This window comes from Amblyomma mixtum, chromosome 8 (assembly GCF_055824585.1).
Source record: "Amblyomma mixtum isolate Tamu chromosome 8, ASM5582458v1, whole genome shotgun sequence".
Lineage (NCBI taxonomy): Eukaryota > Metazoa > Arthropoda > Arachnida > Ixodida > Ixodidae > Amblyomma > Amblyomma mixtum.
Genome location: NC_143019.1, coordinates 31,500,912 through 31,506,292, shown reverse-complemented (window position 1 = coordinate 31,506,292; position 5,381 = coordinate 31,500,912). Strand labels below are relative to the sequence as shown.

At 43.5% G+C, this 5,381-nt stretch overlaps 1 long non-coding RNA gene across 1 annotated transcript; it reads right to left on the bottom strand.

Annotated features, from left to right (window-relative positions):
• Positions 1 to 433: 433 nt before the first annotated feature.
• On the bottom strand, positions 434 to 5,147 carry LOC149331909 (uncharacterized). Its single transcript, XR_016284860.1, has 3 exons — positions 5,037 to 5,147; positions 2,726 to 2,815; positions 434 to 540 (listed from the first exon to the last, which is right to left on the bottom strand). It is a non-coding gene; the product is annotated as an uncharacterized LOC149331909 (long non-coding RNA).
• Between the last annotated feature and the right edge of the window lie 234 nt (positions 5,148 to 5,381).

The following is a 5,381-nucleotide window of genomic DNA, read 5'->3' as shown; positions in this document are numbered from 1 at the left end:
ACACTGCCGCCGCGGTGGCTCAGTGGCTATGGTGCTCGGCTGCTGTCCCGAAAGACGCGGGTTCGATCCCGGCCGCGGCGGTTGAATTTCTTTGGAGGATAAATTCGAGGCCCGTGTACTGTGCGATGTCAGTGCACGCTAAAGAACCCCAGGTGGTCGAAATTTCCGGAGCCCTCTACTACGGCGTCTCTCATAGCCTTAGTCGCTTTGGGACGTTAAACCCCATAAACCAACCAACCATCATCATACACTAGAAGACTGTGAGTGAAAAATTTTTTTGGCTTAGAAGGAATGCACTAGAGTTTACCAAAAAAAGCCATAAAAATGAATTCACTTCTCTAAGAATTCTTCATTTTATTTATGACATTAGAAAAGAAGATTCGGGGTCCATCCATTTCTTCTGACACTTAGGCCAATATACACGTTTTGCTTTCTGCCCTCGCTGTACTTTTCCCCGAAAAGCTTCATAACAGCCGGTATCAGGAGTTTTGTGGATAGAGGAATTTTTCACCCGGAGTTCCACTGAGAATTTTGGACTGACTGAAATGCGCAGCATAAAAAATAATTTTAAAAGCAAAGTTGGCAGTGCCATATATTAGCAAGACTGCAACATTTCCAACCTACCAAAAAACATGGTAAGATTACAAGAGAAAAACATCGAACACAAGTAGCTTAGGCAGAAGTTTGGGTGAGGCAAAGTGCACTATATGGCTGAAGGCATTATAAGTTCATTAAATATAATTGCTAGATGTCAACAGCCGAAAGCAGGGTCTGAAAGGTGGGCAGTCAAATTTATTCACAATTCGAATATCTGCATATCCTAATTTAATAGACAGAGAAAGGAAACTAGGTGACAAATCTTCATATGAGGTAGACCACTTGCCGCTGCTACCCCAGAGTATAGCCATTTCGTAACTTAATGGCTCCTGTAAAACTACTTTTTAAAGAATAGTTATCAGTTCCCTCCTTTTCGTGCCGGCTCCATCAAGAAGGTCGCGATGCAAGGAACCTTCATGGCTTATTACAGGGCCTGTGAAGACCTGACGCCCCAAGACCTCAATCTCTGCGACGTCTCCATTGTGGGCAGGTGCATAAGGCAGCGCAGCTGATGAGACGGCTTGCGTCGCTCGCCTTTCAAGCCGGGCCAAGTGCGCCCTAACAGTTGGATGTTCTGATGTTCTAGCGGGCTGGCCTGTTGACCGCCCGTTACGGATGACACGCTGTCACTGATGGTATGGGGTTAAGTAGGGAGAAGTAACTAACGTGACTAACTCTCATTTGTGCAACTCTAAGGATTAATTGTTTGCAGCTATATGCAGCTATATGGCCGACACCCGAACTTAAGTAAAACGAGCTTTCGGGCTAGTTCGTCGCATTCTTGTTTCATAACTGTGCCAAACAAATACGTTCACATAGAGGAGAAACGCACAGCGGACGAACGCTGCAGACTTCATCCGTGTGTTGTGCGTTTCTTCTCTTTGCAAACGTGTTTCTTTGGTGCAGTTATGAAACAAGAATACGACCGACTTGCCCGAAAGCTCGTTTCTGTGAAGCACATTTCTTCTACATTGAGCTAATCTTTCTTTGCCAACCACACCTTTTCCCCCGTCAGTTTACTTATCAGCACCGTTCGTGCTTTTTGTGTTTTTTTCTCTATGTCAGCCCGTTTTTTGGCGGCAGTTATGATTCAAGGATGCTAACTTAAGGTTGCGTTGAGTTTTGAACAGAGACACTGGTGGGCCTTGTGAGACACACGTTGCTCTCCCCGAGCAGCCTCTTCCACTACCATCTGCCACGTCTCCCCCTCCCCCCTGCCGCAGGGGGCAAGTAGCTTGCTCACAATCCAATGCGCAGGTTGTGTTGACGCCACCAGGTCATGTGACCTAGGTGGTAGGTGCCACCTGCTTATGCGCTGACAACATTACCGCCGCCGCAGACGATGAGCCCCGCTGACGAAGCAATATTTTGGCAGATCGGGGGCCTTAACGTTCTCGGGTTAATAATTACGAGACTAGCGTTTCCTCAATGTGTATAAGCACCTTCATAAACTCCAGCCGTTTACTCTAAAACTACATAATACCAATGGCACTAAATGCAATTAATTTCTTGTCGGCGTATGCACATGACAGCCATTCATGTGGTTCAGGTTGAGAAACGGACAAAACTTTACGCAGTCATCTACTGCAATCCAACCCCATGTACTCGTTGATGTCAAAGGTTCCGACGTATGGCTGGTGTTGCGCGGTCAAGCAGTTCCTCGAAGCTACACTGAGTTTCTTCAGTTCTGCTACGCCCCTATAACGACACACAACTCAGCAGTGTACTCCACATACTTATATTGGTACCTGCTTAAGCAGCGAGTTAAATGAAGAAGTTGAGGTAACATTAGGTTTCAAAAACGGAATCCAACTTTTCCACGTATCAGGTACGTATGCGCTCCAGCAGAAAACTAAATTTAGGGGTCAGTATAAGTTGTCCTAGTTCAGCTTTTCTAGAGTAACTTTATTTAAAAATCACTGGTGGTAATCTATGCGCTTATAATCTACAAAATGGTCAATTTTGGTTGTTAAGGAATTTGTTTTCGCTACGTCAGTTACTAAAGTTGTGGTTGAAAAGAACCTTGATGCAATAAAACCACCTGCTCTACAGCCTGTCGATATCCCTCTTTCTTTATGATTTAATAGCCAGCAAAGCTATTTGTTTCAAATAGTTGCAGCATACATACCTGCAAAACTGTTGCTAATAACTGTGAATACGGCGCATGATTTATCAGGGCTCGAGTACTCCAGTATCTCTGTGCTTTGCACAAGTGCACCTGAAATATACGAGAATTAATGCAATACTCATATTGAGAGGGTTGTGTAAGGGAGCAAGAGAAGAAAGTGCTGTGCTTTTAACGTCATTAAACTGCAAAAGCATGGCATTAGCATCGTTGGCTCGCGGTTTCACTTTGCGTGGTTGTTGACACGTCTGGAATGTACAATTCGATAGTAGTGTTAGTTGAATAAGGCAACGATGTGCAATGCACAGCACGAGGCTTTGCTGCTGTTTACCGGGAGGCGGCTGCGGGGATAGCATAGTGCTCTCGTGCGTTGTCCAGCAAAGCTGATCTGGTTGCGTAGCCGCTGGTTGGAATGTTAGTCGCGGAAGTAATTATTTTTTTATTTATGGAAGCCTAGCCTCAAGGTCAAGCTTCACACAAACACGGTGAGTCGGTTGGACCTTGGGAAGCAGCGCTTTCGCACTTAAATATTTATTTCAGCGCACTCATGTTCCCATCGACTGAATTTGTCTTGCTTTTGCCTATAGATATTTACACCAATCTCCAAAAACCTCTGAAAACCGTAGACGCATAGCAGTTCGACAGCTTCAATGTTAAACCCTTCATTCTGGAACTGAATGCCGCTTGTTCTTCAGCTGTTCAGCATGCTGGCAGCATGCTGGCAGCACATTGGCAGTCGGATCGATTTCCTTATGCAGATGACTTTTAACGGAGACGGAATTAAACTAGATGGTATACTTAGTAGTGAATTTCTTGTCGCTTTGGGACGTTAAAACCTCATAAACTATCAACCATAAATCATGTTTTACCTCATACTGCGAGGGGTAAATTTTATTTTCGGTATTTAGTAAACACGCGTAGCTTCGCTTGATTCGCCCCAGGCATCATTTCTTGAATGAACCATGCAAGTCGTTGGCAACCTTTCTCCGCTTAAAAGTCATTTTTAATCCCAATCAATTTCAATAAATACGCGCCTAGCATTCGAAAAAAGCAGTTCACGAAGCTTTGAATTTGTCATATTCTGCTGTTATCCATCGTTTGATTTTACATCCGGCACAATCATTATCTGAGCATAACCAACGAATAAAAAGAGGCCAAAAGCCAAAGCCGTTTTGAGAATTTGCTGTAATTTCAGAGTCCCTAGGAAGACGCGTCCACCGTTATCGTTTTTTCCCGTCTCATCCAGCTGAACGTTAATATACACATGAAAGAGCGAACAATCATTCCAACCATGAAAAGCATCGAGAAATAATGTCGTGACGTCACTCGGTTTCGCGCATGCACAGCTGTGGCAAGTGTGGCTCACGCGAAGCGCGGTGTTGACGAGCCTAGTGAAGCTTTTCCCTTCAATATAACTTCTTGGGTTTATCTAACCGAACACTTGTGTGCGTTGTACGATCAAAAGATCACTCACAGCCATCATGCTGCGTCTGTTTGCAAGCATGGGTTTAATTTACTGGTCATGATTTCTTTCTTTGCGATGCAGCCTCAAACTCCTGTTTTAATTTTTTGGCTTTTTGTGCTTCGGGTAAGCTTCGACTAGAACTTGAATTCGAAGTGTGGAACCAGTTGCGGACTAGGACGACAAACTTTGCACTGAAATACTTCGGAGGGACAACATGTCAGCGGTACTATGCGCGTAACGCCAATTTCTTCGTTCAAGAACTATCTTTAGAACTCCTAGGTGCCCGTAGGCCCGGTCTTGAGTCTTTTTTTTTTTCGGGTAGTTTAGGTCACTGTGGAAGAACTTTGGCTGGTATAGTAACGATTTTCAACCTGCATTTCGCGAATATATCTAAACGTCATTGCGATGAATTTGTTCCACAGAACGCCTAAAACCCTTGCCAATACAGAGGATTTGAGTACTAGGTAATTCGCCCCCCCAAAAAAGGGAAGTTTGATTGTATCGCTCCCTCCATCCTTTGTCTTGCAGGCGTACCTAGAAGCTCTGCAAAGGAAGTTTTTCATATTTAGTATCATCTTGCATATCATCTTACTTCCAATCTCATTCTGCACTTTTGTTGTCAGCACGACATCATGAAGAAATGTAAAGCCTCCACATGTTTTCCCCATGAAATACATACTGAATAAATGAAAAAATGGAAACGTGCAGTTGCGACACTGCACAATATAATAAAAAAGGTTCTTTCTTCAATGTATTACTGTTATTAGCTAGGTTACAAGAATAAACAGCTCCCAAAAAAGTCGATTTTTTTTCTGAATTACAAGGAAAGATTTTAAAGCGGTAACCTACCCTGATATCTCCTGAAATTCGGTTTGACTGGTGTAATATCCATTTTGTCGTAACCGTCAGCGGGCTTCCTCTGTTCATCCCAAAATCCAAACTTTCCTTCTAGTGGGACTCCCTTCCATCTTCTGTCAAATATAAAGAACATCAGCCCTCAGAACACAAGCTGCCATAAAAGAAATTTCCAAAATAAATTACATACGTTTTTGTTTCCAGGTTAAATCTCGTAAAATGAATAGTATCCACCTTTGAATCATTCAAGATATCCACTTTGCAGCGCATGCCTGAGTTGGTCGGATCGAAAGTCTTGTTGGTTGTCCATATCATCTCTTTCCGGCTAAGAAACTGAAA